The sequence below is a fragment of the Impatiens glandulifera genome, chromosome 7 (genome assembly GCF_907164915.1).
Source record: "Impatiens glandulifera chromosome 7, dImpGla2.1, whole genome shotgun sequence".
Lineage (NCBI taxonomy): Eukaryota > Viridiplantae > Streptophyta > Magnoliopsida > Ericales > Balsaminaceae > Impatiens > Impatiens glandulifera.
The window spans coordinates 34138622-34158009 of NC_061868.1; the positions used below are offsets into that span (position 1 = coordinate 34138622).

The 19388-nt window shown below is 29.7% G+C and overlaps 1 pseudogene; it reads left to right on the forward strand.

Moving 5' to 3' along the window:
* Positions 1-950: 950 nt before the first annotated feature.
* On the forward strand, positions 951-4825 carry LOC124909789 (annotated as a pseudogene).
* The last annotated feature ends 14563 nt before the right edge of the window (positions 4826-19388 follow it).

The following is a 19388-nucleotide window of genomic DNA, read 5'->3' on the forward strand; positions in this document are numbered from 1 at the left end:
AATACAGCGGTCCTAACCTTGATCCCCAAAACTACGGTACCCGAGAAAGTACAAGATTTCAGACCAATATCCTACTGCAATGTGATTTATAAAATAATTTCAAAAATAATTTCTAAACGATTTAAAAATATATATGAAAAATTATAAATCTTAACCAATCTGCATTCATCCCCGGTAGGAAAATCTCTAATTATATTCTTCTCATGAAGAGCCATTTAAAAAGCTACGGGAAAAAAGAAAATATCCCCGAGAGTGGCTTTCAAATAGATATCAAGAAAACTTTCGACTCTGTTAAATGGAAAGTAATTAGGGACTTTCTGGTGTTTCTATTTTTCCTATGATTTTTATTGATTGGATTATGCAGTGTGTTTCATCATCCTGTTTTTGTTGTTAGCGTCAAAGGAGTCCACAAAGACTATTTTAAGGGGGGAAACGGGGTAAGGCAAGGGGACCCCCTCTTTTCTTACCTTTTCGTAGCTATCATGGCGATCTTTGAGAGCATCTTCGCGATGTTCCGAAAGAATCGTCCATACATCTTTCACCCATTCTATGAGGTAGAGAAGTAACCAATTAGGTTGTGCTGACGATTTGTTCATTCTAGCGCACGCAAGACATTGATTCCATTAAAACTATTAGGGCTGGGACCAACGTTCTTTTCTGAGGTTACATGCTTAACTATTAATGAAAGAAAAAGTGTGGCATTTTATGGAAGCATGAGGACGAAACAAAGCAGGATATCTTCAATATCATGGGCATCAAAACAGCTTTCCCGTTAAGGTACTTAGGAACTGTGTTTACCGCAAAGTGGATCGAGATCTCACACTACAAGCCGCTAATTGAAAAGGTAAAAAAACGATATCTGGCTGGGCAGCGAAAAACTTTCTTATGTAGGGAGGATCGAACTTATCAAAACCGTTGTCATGGGCATAGTTGGCTACTGAGCACAAAAGATGGTCATTCCGAAGAACGTAATGAAGGAGCTCGACATGCTAATAAGGAACTTTATCTGGGGCAGTAGCAAAAGAGGAGGAAAGAAAGACAAATGGACTACTCTCTACAAACGGAAGGACGAGGGAGGCATCAACTTGAAAAACTGTATCGAGTGGAATAAAGCTCTCACCTTCAAGCATCTGTGGGTTTTGCAGTGCAATCAGGAGTCACTATGGATCAAATGGGTGCATACGAGTTTTATGAAATACGAAACCAGCATCTAGACCTGCAAAATTCATGAAGGAATGAGTTGGTCTCTAAAAAAGATTCTTAAACTAAGAAGCGATATTGCAAATTTTTATGACATCCGGCTAGGGGACGGGAAAGACACTCTATTCTAGCACGACCCCTAGTTCGAAAATCAGCCTATTATCCACAAGGAGGAATTTCAAAATACCTGTATCAGAAGGGACTGCGCAAAAGAGAAAATCAGAGACAATAAAGACGGGAATTGAGACTCACTCCTAAGAAGAAATCAAGAAGGACAGAGAATACTTGATCATATAAGTAACATACAACTACACGACATACCGAATATTGATGAATGAAAAGCTGAGGACAATGGGAAGCTGGTATCGAAGAAAACATGGGAGGTAACCCGGGAAAAAGATCAAAACTAGAATGATCTCCTCTTGTATGGTCAACGAAGATTATTCCTCGACACCGTTTATCCTATGGCTCGCCTTCTGGAAAGACTCATCACTCGTGATCGTATCATCAAGTATATGAGCATCCCGTGACGCGAGTGTCTTCTATGCAGAGGAAAATGAAGAAACCATAGATCACCTATTCGAAAACTTTTGTATTGCTTCAGAGCTTTTGGACAGATTCTATAAAATCCTGGAGCCTGATCAGTTTCCCGAGCAACTGGAATGAAATCAAAGAAGCGACATACTCAAAGCCAAGGGAAATAGATTTGCAACAAGCGTTTTCAAGTGTGGCTTTGAAGTAGTGGTGTAAACCTTTAGCAAGAATGGAATGCAAGAGTATATGGCGACCCCGCAAGAGCGTTGAAGAGTTATGGAAAGATATTGTATCGAATTGCAGCACTCTCGTGAGAGCGTAGAGAAGAATTCCAAGCACGAAGCAGGAACTGGAATATCTGCAGAACTAGAATTTACCATTTTTGAACTCCCTAGAATTGAAGCATTGTAATTATATCATTCATTTATATTTTTAACATTTTACCTTTTATTTAGAATGTTACGCTTTAAAATCATTTTAGGTCTATCTCGAATGATCTTTTAAACTCGTGGTTTTTTTTTTCCCGTTTTAGAAAATTTTTAATGAAATGACGCTAAATTATTTTTCCCCAAAAAATAAGGATCGTATTCTAATTTCTGAAAACCATTTATCAAATTATATAATATTTTTGAATGTCATTATTTGGAAGCTTGTTTGAGTCTATATTAGACTCTATATTTCAGTTTAGAAAACAATGTTTTAGGGACAAGTCACGGATTTTCTTGTAATGATTTTTGAGTGATCAATGAAGAAAAACATTATCAATATCAATTTACGTGTAAAACTCATCTTTTCAAATTGTTAAGGTAATTAATTAATTTGATAGTAATATTTTGACAAACGGTACAAAACATTGATTAAAATCAATTACTCTTTGGATTACACTCTTTGAATTGTAGCCTTTAACTACCAGTCTTGCTTTGCACTTGTTTAATGTGCCATTATCATTCAATTTAGTTTTAAAAACCACCCTACATCTATCTTTCTTTCCTTTGGGAGTTCTATTTATCCTAAGTTCTAATAACTTTCTTAAAGCTTTCTAATTATTAGGCATAATTTTCCCTAAATCTGAATTTGGTGAGACTTCTAAATAAGTTTGGTTCAGTAAATACAATTGATTTTATTAATAACACAAAAGTTGGTAATAAATGACATTAACATTTCAAAAAAAAAAACAATAATGAATTAAAAGAATAACAACACAAAACTAATAATGGTAGTTTTTCAAGCTTAATGTCAAGTTGCTGCACACCCCTTCTAATGATCCCATTTTGTCCCTGTGATCGGTTTTGATGTCTCCCATTTTCACCATAGCTGATGCAAAAATCATCATCTAAATTTTGCACGGTTTGCGACTATATTCTGTCACAATGTTATCGGTAGAACCACGCTAAACAATATTTGATCGGATGGAGCAAGACCCTTTCTTGAATTAAATTCTTGAAGTAGTTGTTGTCAAAAGAATTAGGTGTGACTAAGTCAAGAGGTGCCAAATTCCCGTTGCCATCTTGTGGGTTGTTAGGACATCGACGTTGTCGAGTTCTTGCGAACTATCATCAATGTTCGTTCCGTTGTATATTCTGTCTCGAAAAGTGACACATTGGGCTGGTCCAATGGTGTGCGACCCGATAAGGCCACCATATCTCTTTCATTGAGACCTTTCTTGTTGAAGTTTTCAATATGTTCAACGCAGGGTGCTTGTAAAATATGGAAGATCTCTTTTAGCTTCGTCTAAATTGCAGTGGTGGAGTCTCTTCTTCCAAGTTTTACATTCCATGTCGGACCACCCACCTAATTCATCAACCGTCATTCTAATTAGCAAGTTATATATCTCAAAATTATTAACCAAATCATTAATTCCTATATATTCAGGATGTGATGCTTCTGTCTTACTCGACGAAAACACAACCCCGCGAGTGAGAGAAACGCAATACAAAACCAAAATTCTGCTAGGGGATTCAATGTTATTGATGCGGCCAAGGCTCAAGTCGAGCAAATATGTCCTGGAATTGTTTCGTGTGCTGATATACTTGCCGTAGCTGCGAGAGATGCTTCAGTTGCCGTGAGTTATAATTCAAACTTTTTAAAACTTGGCTTACTTGTGGAGTATGTTGAGATATATAACTTGCTAATTAGAATGACCGGTTGATGAATTAGGTGGGTGGTCAACATGGAATGTAAAACTTGGAAGAAGAAGAGATCCACCACTGCAAATTTAGACGAAGCTAAAGAGATCTTCCATTATTTACAGCACCCTGCGTGAACATATGAAAACTTCAACAAGAAAGGTCTCAATGAAAGAGATATGGTGGCCTTATCGGGTTCGCACACCATTGGACAAGCCCAATGTGTCACTTTTCGAGACAGAATATACAACGGAACGAACATTGATGATAATTTCGCAAGAACTCGACACACGTCGATGTCCTAACAACCCACAAGATGGCAACGGGAATTTGGCACCTCTTGATTAGTCACACCTAAATCTTTTGACAACAACTACTTCAAGAATTTAATTCAAGAAAGGGTCTCTCCAATCCGATCAACTATGTTTAGCGGTGGTTCTACCGATAACATTGTGACAGAATATAGTCGCAACCGTGCAAAATTAGTGATGATTTTGCTCAGCTATGTGAAAATGGGGAGACATCAAACCGCTCACAGGACAAATGGGATCATTAGAAGGGTGTGCAGCAACTTGAATTAAGCCTTGAAAAACTACCATTATTAGTTTTGTGTTACTAATCTTTTATTCCATTATTGTTTTGTGTCATTATTTGTAACATTTTTTCTGTTGTTAATAAAATCAATTGTATTGATCTTTGCACACATGTATCAGCTTTTGATCTTTTTATTTTTTCATACTCAAGGCTTCATTTGTTATTAAATGGAAACATATTCTTGTAGTGGATTGATTAATGATTATTTGGGGTATGAAATAGGGATTTTCATGGATTATAAAACTTCGAGAGCGAGGACATTCCTTGATGCAATAGCATGTGAAGAAACGGCAATCGCCACTGGTAAAGCCCTCATTCTTGCACACACCACCGCAGTCTTCTTATTGAAGCACAGCCCATCGTATAACTGACTTTTCGACCACAACTCCTTAGCGATTCAACATGGTCATCTTATTGGAAGTCGCCTCAACCACGTCCAATACAATAATGTTAATGATAATAATTATGGAAATATGAGAGCGACACAACAAATTATTACTAACCATTAATTGCTATGACAAGAATAACGATAACTATAATACAGACATGATCAGATTCTTTGAATGCGCCATTTCAGTTTCTAACCAACGGACAGATCGAGATAGATGAAACTCTAATGGATTTATTAGTTTGCTCCACCAAGTTTATCAACCTGATATATATACTTAAACATAGGATGGACCTTTTGGTATACAAAGTAATACGGATGTGGATAGCATATCCTATTAACTCTTTTTTACATGTTCAACAATCAATAGATATACGTTCTAAAAGTAATTTATGTTCATCTGATCGTCACGTTAATTGGGAAAGAACATTAATGGGATTTGGCAACAATTATTCAATTATATTCTTGTATTTTGTATTTATATATCTTTTCCGAATTATTCAAAACTAGGATGAGATCTCTTAGGTATGGTCACTTAAATCGACTATTTCCGTTTTGTCACCCTGATGGTTTTTATCTTTTTGTGCATTTAAAATTTTTATTTTAATTTTTAAATACGGTCAACTAAATGTGCATCTTCAATCGTCTACTTAAAAAATAAAACACTTTAACATTTAAATTTGGTAGAGGATTTTTAAATAATCACTGAATTATTAAATAAATTGATCGGTAGTGAGTTTGAGGGAAGATGAATATGTTTGTAAAATGATTTTAAAAAGATTAATATATAATGATAAATAAATTAATTTTTTTAAGAAATAAAATGTATTTTAATATTTGAATTAATAAAATACATAATTTAATTAATAATATTTGAATGAAAATAATTGTTTAAATATGTTGGAAAAATTCAAACAACCGACAAAACTCTATATATCGAAAATGAAATGATATTTTCATTCATTGAAATTACAAATGGTTATCAATTCAATAATAAATGAAATTCAGTTGTATATATATCTAGAATTATAGATCTCCTTTAAATATCTACTATCTATAAGATATATTTATATCTCAAATATATTTTAGAGGTAATCGATTTAATTTTTGATTATTTTATACCAATTGCAGTACAGTAAATAGAACTTAATTCACCAATTATTTCAGATGGTCCTTGTATTTAATCAAATATTAGGTTATTTGTATTCCTCTAAAACCCGTACAGTCACCAACTGATTTATACTTTTTATAATTGTGATTTTTATTTTAATTATTTTTTAGTGGTCACTTAATGTAGAAACATTTTTTTTATTAGAAAATATTACTAGAATTGAATTCAGTTTTATAAGTTTTTAATTATTCTTTTTAAAATAGCATTCTATTCTTCAATACTTTTTTTGAAAACCATTTAATGTCATTTACTAAAATAAAACTCAACCTAGACAGGGAAAAGTGTTTTTAGAAAGAAAATAAAAACAGGTAAGATTTTCACACAAATACAACTAACAAATCTCAAAATCACATATCTTACACAAGTTCAAAATAATATTTAAAGATGCCGAGCGTTATATAAAGGCTTCTTTCCATCACCTTCTCATAGTCAATTCTCACTTATCCTTAACAAAAAATGGTTTGCCAACTTTTAATGAGAGCAAATCTATTTTGTTTCATATCTCCAATGTTTTTCATCACTTTTTAAAATCTTTTCGAAAACAATCTAACATGTTTTGCTCTAAATCCTAAATTAAGGACATCAATAAACATTGAAAGGAAAGTCTTTAATTTTGTCATTTTCTTGGAGTTTCTTAAATCTTCATAAAATAGCTAGTAACACATCTCCACAAATATGAAGAAATAATGTGATCCAAACTTTCACCTTCTTTATGTAATCAGTCTTCATATACCTTTGATGCAATCTTTAGTCAGATCTTCAACATTTATCAACTTTTCGAGTTTACCGTGAAAATTGTTTAACATGAAATATATTGAGTTTTACATGGATCAGGCCGCTCCAGTCTTGTAATATGTTGTTAGGCTTTGAGCCCAAAGGCTCAAAAGAATTGAACTAACCATTTTTTTATGTTTGTTTATCATTTTTTGTCATGAATGTTGTGATGGATACTATAAATAAAGCTTGCAGTCGAGATAAGAAAAAAATCCAAACTTTCGTTTAACTCTTAATTAAGGTCATAGATGAAAAAATAGGTCACAAATTGTATAAACAATATTATGTTTTAGATATATATAGTTTTTTTTTTTAGAATTCCCATGTATATAAAGTTTAATCAATCGACAAATCATAAAATAAAATAAAAAAACTTTATAAATAAGTTATCAAACTCGTTAGATCTTTAAGAAAAAACGATTAACTCTTCGATGAATTCTACTAGCTTCTAAAACTAATCTCAGATAACGTAATAATAACAATCTGAACGATACTTATCAGACAACTACGATCATTAAAAGTTTGATGATTTTTCTCCAATAAAATATTTCACCAAAAAATAATTTGGATAATAACCCAAATATGTATGTCTATCATTTATTTCGCATCAATCCAAATTTTCTAGTAAGTACACAAAGACTAGACATCACTCAATCACTAGTAAAAAAGGAGCTTCTATAACGAATGGCCTTATATGACCGTTACAGATAATAGATATAAGTAACGGCTCTATAGGACCGGTACTAATATCTTTTATCTATAACAGCTTAATAAGGCCGTTATTGATATCTTATATCAGTAACGACTTTCTTTAAAGTCGTTACTGATACGATAGTTTTCTCTTCGGTTTTTGTAGCATGGGTATCTGTAATCGCTCTAAGAAAAGTCGTTACAGAAACATCCAAATGATCAGTAAAGACTCTTTGAAAGGCCGTTATAGATATCCAATTTTTCTCTTCGTTTTTCACAATAGGGGTATCTGTAAACGGCTCTACGGAACGACTCTACGGAAAGACGTTACAGAAACATCTGAATTAACAGTAACGACTCTTTGAAGGCCATTACACCTACAGTTTGTCACTCTAAAATTCCACACAATGGTATCTGTAATTGATTCTCAAAGAGTCGTTACTAAAACGTCTTACTATCAGTAATGACATTTTCATAGAGTCGTTAATGATACTCCTTTAATTAACCGGAAGCCTTTCTTCTTTTTTCTTTTGTCTTCTTCCTCCCTTCACTCCACTGTCGCTTCAACACTTTCCTTCTCTCCACCGTCTTTGATGTCGTTCGACGCCTTCCTTCGCTTCGTTCTTCGTCTATGTTCCTCAAGTTAATATTTCTTCCTCGATCTCACCAGTTCTTTTGATTTCCGGATACATGATTGTTTTTTGTATAGTTAAGAGAATGTGTTCTTTCTTGTTTTCCTAAGCATATGATGAATATTTGAGTATTGTGATGTTTTCATTTGAAAAGAAAGATTGATATAAGTTTTATCATTTGAACATATCATTTGCTATGGAAGATGAATATTTGAGTATTGGGATGTTCCAAATGATTAATCGTGCTTACTAATTGATTGCCTAGAATGAACTTTTTGAAATTACTGAATCGGGCTTATAAATTGAATGTAATTCTGTTAGATTATGGCCTATGTATATGTATGCTTTGGAACTAAATATGTTTTTATTTGACATAGTAATATTTTGTCTAGTTCCATGGAAGTTTCCTAACAAAATATGGATGACCCTACGTCGGACTGATCCAAAATATATCGAGGGGTGTTGACAATTTCATAGAATTTGCGGAAAGTTCTATGGGTAGAACTTTGATTGCATGTCCTAATGTAAAATGTGCAAATGAGTATATGAGAATAAGAGTGGATGAAAAGTATATTGGAATTCTCTTTTGTAATACAAATCTAGAGGAGGTATGCTGCATACATGAACATCATCAACTTTCTAGGAACATGGGAAGAAATCCAAGAGGGATGAAAATAAAGCAAAAGGAAGATCCTTCTATTAAGTATGTTGAAATGCTAGTTTGGAGTAGTAATCTACAATATCTGGAAATCAAGAAATTCAATAACTCATAGTGGAAGAAGTAGAACTGCTGAAGATATTTGGGGAGATATAATTTTAGATTGAAATGCACTTATTCAATCCTGGAGAGGAATCGAAATGAATGAAGAGAATAGAAAGCTTTACCAGATATGGGATATTTCGTTTGAGAAAGTCACAAGTATAATCAAAGTAAAACGCTATAGGCGTAATTGATTGTTGTTGTTGTCTGTATTCAATTCTTGTTTCATTATCAAAACTAGAATTGTTTAGATATAATCTTAAACTTTTGTATTTTTTTCCCTCTTTTGAGTTTTTTTAATGAAATGGAATTAAGTTGTTTTCCCTAAAAAACACATATCAATAATTGTGAAACATTTCAACAACATCATTTTCAAAAGAGAGCCGATATACATTCATGGAAAGCTGAGGAAAGCGTGAAGCTTATTTCCAGCAAGGTTTGGAACGTTATCGAGAGAACTGGCAAGTCATTGGATGAGCTCCACTGTTTGGTCTTCGAAGGTCATCACGAGGCATGGTTTCATTCTTTGGTTAGATTTTCATGGGAGACTTAATACACGGGATCGTATACGAAGATACATGGATATACCCAAACCCAACCCTAACCCAAACCTAAAATATTAATTTGGGTTGGTTAATATGGGTTGGGTTGAGTATGAGTTGGGTTGAGTTTAATTTGGTTTGGGTTAGAGTTACCCAAATTACCCAAATTATATAAATTTAGTTTAATTCTCTATTATTAATCCAATATAAACTAATCATCTTCCAACTTTAAGTCGAACACGTTTTTGACATGTTTAACATATTTTTCATATGTTTAACACGTTTTTCACACATCTAACAAGTTTTTAATAATTTTAATACGTTTCACTTATAACATGTTTTTCACACGTTTTAACACGTTTTTCACACGTTTTAACACGTTTTCAATGTTAACATATTTTTCACACGTTTCACACGTTTAACACGTTTTTCACACGTTTAACACGTTTTCACATTTTGACCCGTTTCACGTTTTTGACACGTTTTTAACACGTTTTTGACATGTTTAACACATTTTTCACACTAATAACACGATTATTATGTTTTTGTCACGTTGAAACACGTTTTTGACAGTTTATATACGTTTAACGCGCTTTTTGACAAGTTTAACACATTTTTTTTTACGTTTAACACGTTTTTAACATATATAACATGTTAACCTGTTTTTAATAAGTTTAAACATGATTTTCACGTTTTTGGCACGTTAACACGTTTTAACATATTTAACACGGTTTTTGATAAGTTTAACACGATTTTTCACGTTTTTGGCATGTTAACACGTTTTTGACATTTTAACACGTTTGTGATATGTTTAATACGTTTAACACGTTTTCCATTTTTTGACATATTTTCACGTTTTTGACACGTTTAACACATTTTTTGACATGTTTAACACATTTTCACACTAATAACACGTTTTTCACATTTTTGTCACGTTGAACACGTTTTTGATATGTTTAATACGTTTACACGCGTTTTGACAAGTTTAACACATTTTTTACATTTTTGGCACGTTAACACGTTTTTAACATATTTAACACGTTTTCACGTTTTTGATAGTTTTAACACGATTTTCACGTTTTGTGCACGTCTTAACACGTTTTTAAACATATTTAACACTTTCCTGAAAGTTTAATACGTTTTTCACACTTTGAACACGTTTTTTCACACGGTTAACACATTTTTGATATGTTTAACACGTTTTTCACACGTTTATACGTTTTCCACATTTTGACACAGGTTTTTCACGTTTTTACACGTTTAAACACGTTTTTTGACATGTTTAACACATTTTCACATAACAACACATTTTTCACTTTTTGTCACGTTTTTGACATGTTTAATACGTTTAACGCGTTTTAATATAGTTTAACACGTTTTTTACGTTTTGGCACGTTTAACACGTTTTAACATATCTAACACATTAACACGTTTTTGATAAGTTTAACCACGATATCACGTTTTTGGCACGTTTAGCACGTTTTAAACATATTTAACACGTTTTTATAAGTTTAACACGATTTTCAACGTTTTGGCACGTTACCACGTTTTTGACATTTTGACCCGTTTTTGATATGTTTAACACATTTTTTACAGTTTAACACGTTTTTTTAATATTTATAACCACATGTTCACACGTAAAACATGTTTTTCACACGTTTTTACATTTTTGGCACGTTTAACAAGTTTTTGACATGTTTAACACGTTTTCATACCAATAACACGTTTTTGTCACGTTAACACGTTTTTGACATGTTTAATACGTTTACTGCGTTTTTGACAAGTTTAACCCGTTTTTTTTACGTTTTTGGCCGTTTAACACGTTTTAACATAACTAACACGTTAACCGTTTTGAAAAGTTTACCACGGGTTTCACATTTTTGGCACGTTTAACACGTTTTTAAATTTTAACACATTTTTGATATGTTTAATACGTTTTCACACGTTTTAACAGTGTTTTACACGTTAAAATGTTTTTCACGTTTTGCAGGTTTAACACGTTTTGACATATTTGACCCGTTTTTTCACACAGTACATGTTTTTCACATTGTTGGTATGTTTAATACGTTTTTGACATGTTTTAATATGTTTTTCACGTTTTTTCACTTCTTAACACGTTCAACATGTTTGTAACATGTTGAATACGTTTGTAACATGTTTAACACGTTTTTTTACGTTTTGGCACGTTTAACACGTTTTTTGGACATTACAACATGTTTACACATCTACAATATTTTTGACATGTTTAACATATTTTTTTGCACGTTAACACGTTTTGAGAAATAAACACGTTTTTGTCCGTTAACACGTTTTTTTGGCATTTTTGACACGTTATATGTTTTTCACACGTTTAACATCAAACGTGTGGAAAATGTATTAAACGTGTCAAAATGTGAAAACACATGTTAAACGTGTCAAAATGTGTGAAACATATCAAAATGTGTCAAAATGTGTTAAACGTGCCAACAACATGGAAAAAGTGTCAAAACGTGTTAAACGTGAAAAAACGTGTAAACAACATGTTAAACATGTTACAAACATGTTAAACGTGTTAATAATGTGAACAAGGTGAAAAAAACATATTAAAACGTGATAAACGTGAAAAATGTGTCAAAAATGTGTTAAAGTGTCGTAATCGTGAAAATGTGTCAAACGTGTTAAACATGTCAAAATATGAAAATAGTGTCCAACGTGTCAAATGTGTTAAACGTGTTAAACGTGCCAAAATATGAAAATCCGTGTGAAACGTGTCAATAATGTGTAAAACGTATTAAACATGTCGAAAACGTGTTAACGTGTCAAAACATGTCAAAAACGTTGGGAAACGTGTTAAACGTGCCAAAAATGTGAAAAAGGTGTGAAACGTGTCAAAAATGTGAAAAAACATGTTAAACGTGTTAAAACGTGCCAAAATGTGTCAAAATGCGTTAAACGTATTGAAGATGTGAAAAAACGTGTCAAACGTGTCAGAAATGTGTAAACGTGTAAAACCTGTTAAAAAAGCAAAAAAACATGAAAAACGTGTTCACCGTGTCAAAAATGTGTTAAACGTGCCAAAAACGTGTTAAACGTGTGAAAAAACGTATTAAAATGTCAAAACGTGAAAAACGTGAAAAAACGAATAAAAATGTGTTAATGAGTCAAATACATGTTAAATGAAAAAATAAAAATAAAATAATTTGGGTTACTCCAACCCATACTCAACCCAACCCATATTAGTAAATAATATGGGTTGAATTATGGTTGGATAAATTTAATTTGGGTTGAATATGGATTGGGTAATACGGGTTGGGTTTACCCGTTTGCTCACCACTAGATATACCAGATGTTAATTGCCTATTATACGAGGAGAACGAGGAGTCCATTGATCATTTACTTGGGGCTGCCCGTTTAGTAAGCTAGTGTGGAGTTATTTTGTTTCGACTATGGGTTTATTGAGCTTTCCGGGAGCGTGGGAGGATATCAAAGTTGTTGGCCTAAACAAAGAGAAAGACAATAAATTTTTAGCGAGTGTATTCAAGTGCGGATTTGCTTCAATAGTCTACTATTTATGGGCTAAAAGAAACGCGCGGGTATTTAGAAGAGTCTGTAAATGTGTAAGTGATGTTTGGAGCGGTATCGTGTTTGATTGTGGAGAACTTATGAAGACTTTGAGAGGAATTCCCGAGGGTGACCGAGAATGGAGCCTATGTTAAGAATGGAGAATCCTCTATGAAGAAGTCACTAGTTTCGAAAAAGTCAAAGTGAGATAAAAATGATAAAATGTTTGATTGTTTGTAATTCATTTGACTTGTTTCTTTGATTTTCCGAATATTTGATTATTCTAGGTTGTTAGAATAAAGCAAAGGAACTATGTCCTTTTTTTTCTTTCCTTTTGGGATTTTTACTAAATGTCAAATAAGTCATTTTTCTAAAAAAACAATATCAATAATTATGAAAGGATTAAGCTTTTGTCTGAATGATTTCTTTGAGTTCAACACGAAGTTATTTTAATAAAACTTGATAGAGATAATTAAGATTGTGACTAAGAGGGTGGTGAAAGTGAGAGGGTGGAATCCTTATGTAACTGTGACAGGGTATTAATACTTAAGTAGCTCTAATATGTAGTTAGAGAATATAAGAGATAGAAGAGGAATTGAAAAAACGAAACAAAAAATAGTGTCAAAATCTATAGTGTAGTAATATATTTGTATATTGTTTGATAATTTACAATAATATTGAAATAAATATATACACTAATAAAGTAAATGAAAGATTAAGAAATAAACAGCACACTCTTTAATTTTGGTTGATTTTTCATGTAGACGATTCTAAGAACCTTTTGTGAAATGATGAGATCTTAACTATTTGATAATTATGTTAGATAAACAATGATAAAGTTTTTTTTTTGCTAATAGAAAACATTGATATGTTGAACTCACTATATGAATGAATGATTTAAATAGGATTGTCATGATTGAATTGTTGAAGCTTTCTTGGGCGATGACAAAGGAGTACTAGTGAGTTTATTTGGTAATCCATCACTACTCACTAGGACAAGCTTGTTTGGTGTAGGGTTATATGAAATTTTGTTTGTTTTTCCAAACAATATAAAATGTATATATATTATAAATTGTCTTAGAAAAAAACAGTATTTAATTATGACTAGCATTACCTAAACTTAAATACCAAGTAAATTGTTTTTTTTTTTCTAAGGAAGGTCAAAATAAATATATATAGGGCAAACAAACAAAAAATCCAAACACAGAAAGGCCTAAAACAAAGTCAAAACTCAGTAAAAACTAAGCCACCAACAAAGCCGAAAGTGTCAATTTAAGATGCATCATTTAAATCATTCAACCGCATTGCCACATTCCATATTTTTTTTTTAAAACGACTTAGCGTCATTTCTTTAAAAATTCCCAAAAATGAGAAAAAAACCCAAGAGTTTAAGAGATCATTCTAAATATGCATAGAATGATTTTGAAGTTGTAACCTTCTGAATAAAAACTAAAAAGCTAAAAACGTAACATTCAATATTTAAAGTATTCTAAATAAAACACAATATCTTCCTCACATAAATTAGTCACACGACTAACCTATGCTAATAATAATAATAATATATTAATTCTTATTGAGTTGAATATCGTCGTTAAATATCATAGCTCATCCAAAAAAAATAAATCTTGAGTTTAAAGTTCCAAAATTGATAAGACCATGTTATGGATGAATCTCAGAAAACTTGAAAGTACTTTGAAACATTCAAATAATTAATTAACCTTACCAAACACATTTGTTATTAAAAAAAATTATTCTCTTCAACAAGTCGAACCACTCAATAATATAGTATTTATGGCGAGACATTTCTTAAAAGAAAATAAAAATAATTTAATTAGACGCGAAAATTTCATTCATTAGTAAATAATATATAATGTATAACAATGAAATTTATGTTACATAAAGGCTAGTTAACTTAATTTTTATCTATATTAGGTTTTGTTATATTAGAAACATAAATACACTTATTAAAGTTATGAGGAAAATAAACCTATTGATGTGTGTAATACGGAATTGGTGTAAGAAATCATGTTGGAAAAGTAATGGTTGACATTTTTAGGTTTCCCATTAAGGGGACCCCAATACCCATAGTGGAGTTAGACTAGGATTCAAAAGCAATATTATCCCAATAATAATAATTACTATATAATATACATAAATATGTTCTAATAACTAACCTTTGAACTTTGTAAATTTAGCAGACAAGTCCTTTAACTTCTAAAGTTAATCCACAAATTTCATTGAATTGTGATAAACATGCATAAAGACCAAAATAATAACTCTATTTTTGCATGGACTACAAACATTTTTCTAAGTGGAAGAATTCTAACTCAATTAAAATATCTTAAACTTTTAAGATTTTAAAATTTTTAAATTTACAATCTTATGATTTTATGATTTTATAGAAATAAAATAAATTTATATATATTTATAAATTCAAAATAAAAATATTACTTATTCAAGTCTCATATAATTATAACTATATATTTTTTTTAGTTTCATTTCTATATTATTCAAATCTCATGGTTTGTAAATTAATTTTATATTTAATTATATATATATATATATAATATAACTAATATTATTAGTTATATTATATATATATATATATATATATATATATAATATAACTAATATTATTGTAAAGTAAATGTTTACAATCTTAAATAAATTTTCGATTTTATGAATTTTCAATTTTATAATGATTTTTAATAAATTTTTTATTTTGACGACGTCAATGAATACAGAAACTGTAGAAGGTCATTTAGAATGGCCACCAACTTCATTGACATTTACTAGAAGATTTATTAGCCACCTTCCTCTTTTGTTTGTATGTTTGTGTAACATTAACCTTCTTGACCAGCTCACAACCATATAGTTTTTGTGTTTATTTTTGTCTTGATACTCTTTTTACTTTATTTTTTTTTTCTTTTGTTTTTCTTGTGTATAGTTTTTGTACTTTTGTTTCTTGATGTCATATATTTGTCATCCTTGTTAACAAAAATTATCTGCATGTTGGATGAAAACCATGAATGGGGAAATTTAACATTCAGAATTTTTTGAACATTTTTAATAGGTTAAGGAGAAAATATGATAGTTCTATACATCTCGTTTGGTGAAGTATATTTGTCGTACTTTTTTTATACTACTAACATTTGTTTATTTTTATTTTTAAAACAACAATTGGAGTGTTTGATTGATGACAACCTTGAATGGGCAATAAGAAATTCTAAAACATTTTATAATGGAGTTAAAGAAACAAATTTTAATATGATAGTGATTTTAGCAGGTTTGTATTGAACCATTTTCAGTTTTTTTTTACTTAGAAATTTAATATATTAAATCGATTATAAATTATATTATATTCATATCAAATTTTTAAATTTGAAATATAATATATTATCATAAAAATTTAATTTTAATAATTATTTAACTAATATTGATATATATTAATTAATATAATTAGTAAATTAATCAATCACTTTATCAGGATATATTATAATTTAAAATTTAAAAACCTGTTATAAATTAATAAATTATTGAACTAGGTAAACATATATAATAAAATTCATAATTGAATAGATAAAAAAAATTTAAGTTAAAAAATATTGTAAAGAAGGTGAATATGCTATATTCCGAAAGGTATCGTTTAAAATCAAATTTATAATGCGCTAATGCGAGAGTCTATGGAAGTATCTGCAGGACTGTTGAAGAATTATGGAGAGACATAGTCTCGGATTGTGGCGCATTTGCGTGAACGTGGAGAAAAGTTCCAAGTACGGAGCATAATTGGAATATCAGCAGAAATTGGAATTTACCGTTTACCAAAATCATTAGAAACGAAAACATTGTAATCACATAGTTCATTTACATTTTTGCTTTTATTCAGAATTATACGACTTAAAAATCATTCTAGGTATGTATAAAATGATCTCTTAAACTTATGTTTTATTTTTCGTTTTGAGATTTTTTATTGAAATGACGCTAAATTATTTTATTTTTTAAAAATACCAAATTTATAATGGTTAGAATTAAGTGGTCAATTATCAATTGAATTTTGTTAAGGTTGATATTAACCTTTTTTTTTAAGTAGTTTAAGATATTTATTTATATATAAGTCTTTTAGTTTACAAAACATTTTTTCTTTCTATTTTAACAAAATCTGGATTAATAAAACTAAATTAAAACATGATATACATAAACAAAAACAGTGAGCAATTAAAAAAGTTACTCTTTTAGCCATATGACTCCAAAGTTAAACAAATCAACGTTATTTTTATTGATCTGGATCAACTATAAGACATACACTAGTCTCAAAAAACATTATTTATATGGAATTATTTTAAAGAAACCCATGTTTTTGTAATTGAAATTTTTACACTCAGTGGACATATTTGATATCAAAAGACTTTATATATATAAAGGGGAGAAAATGACAAGATTGCTTAGCTCTAGTTTGGTTCCTAAAGTAAATGTAATTAATTCTTAATTAAACAAAACAAGGGTCAACATCTACTTGGTTTTATGTTATCAATTTTATAATGATTTATCTAAATCATACACATTTTAATTATTAATTCACATATTATATGTCATCTGTCTTTACATAAAGGTGTTACAATAAACTAGAATTAATCCAGCTATTGCTCAAGACTGCTTGTCTCATCCAAGCCATATACAATTAAATATACATATCAATTATTTTTTCTTTGACACGTGTCCAATAATGGTAACAGACAAAGCAACTTTCTACCTCTCTAGAATATGAAAAGAAAAAAGGATTTTGTTTTTTAATGAAAAAGGAAATACAAGGAAAAGTTTGAATATGACACCACAATAGCTACCACTATGGTAATGGGGCTGCTTATCTTATTGGATTGTATTAGACACCAAACTTAGATTTAGAAAACTAATTCATTCTATTTAAAATGAATTTTAACATTTGAAATTCATTTAATTTAATGAGGAATAATATTTTGAAAAATGGATAAAAATACCTTTAATTAGTTCTTTCTAAAATAATTATGATTAGATACAATGTAATGTTTTAATATAATGTGTATCTTTTAATTGGTTAATTCCATCTAAATAAATGAAAGTAATTATTTCATTTGGTGTAGGTTTTTGTATCTTAATTATTACATAAAAATGTTAGGTAAATTAATAATTAATATGCTGAAATAATCAATTTAATTTTGTTTAGATTAAACCAACAATTTAATACAGAATGCTGTTTGAGATATTATATATAAATATATAAAATGTTATTAAATTTATTTAGTTAATTAGAATATTAAAATAATTAATTACCTTCTATTTAGTTAATTAGATTAATTGAAAAGTTAGTCTTTTATTTTTTTTAGTTAGCATATTGTATTTTTTTTTTCTAATTTCATATACTCACAATTGTTTGATTCTATATGTTAAGTCAATTGAATTTTTTTTCTTAAACTATTATAAATAGAATAAATTTTTTCAATCAATTTATTGTTTACTATTATGTTGGTAATCAATTTTTAAGTTTGTGTTCTTCTCCCTTCTAACTGCAACTTGAGACGAATTTTTTGAATTTAAAGTTAGTTTTCATTATATTAATAAAGAGTTAATAGAATTGATATTTCTATCGAAGTCCTTTTATAAATATCTCCCATGATTTGCATAAATTTATAACTATTATTTCGAACATATAAGTAGATGTTCAGTTTCATTGAGCAAGCCTTTTTTACGATGATTAGTAACCCTCGATTAAGAATAATTTTAACTTTCGCTTAAAATATTTAGTAGAATTTTTCATTACCGTTTCATTATTTTGTTCTATTTCAACTCTCATTATTTAGACACTCAAATTAAATCATCTTTGAAGTGACCCTCAACTAATTGTATGATTGTTGAATATTTTCCAATTAAAATTTTACTTTTGTAAATTTGACATTATAGATTATCAATCGTTTGTTGTAATTTTGTATATGTAATTTAAATTATTTATTAATTAATTTTTATATATACTTTTTAATTACATTAAATATGAATTAATTCTTAAGAAAAAAAATAAAATAAAACTTATTGTAAAGTCTCTCAAACTCTTTTATTCAAAAAAGAATCTCAAAAAAGGTTAAAAATTATTTTTTTCATGCCTTCTCCGGGCCTTTTTAGCAATAGAAGATCTTTTTTTTTTTTTTTTTTTTTTTTTTTCACCCCTTAAATTTGAACTAGTGTTTGTAAGTTATTAATATCTACTTTAATAGCATTAGATTTGCAATAATACTGAGGTATTAATAAATTATTTATTATTTTAAGCGGGAGATTTGAGTAGTTTCCTTTAATTAAAAATAATAATTATTAGCACCAAAGCAAATAATACTGTTGGATTTGTTATTTTTTACTTTTTAGTAAAGAGTAATTGAATTTGATATTTAATTTAGAGGACACATATTCTCTCA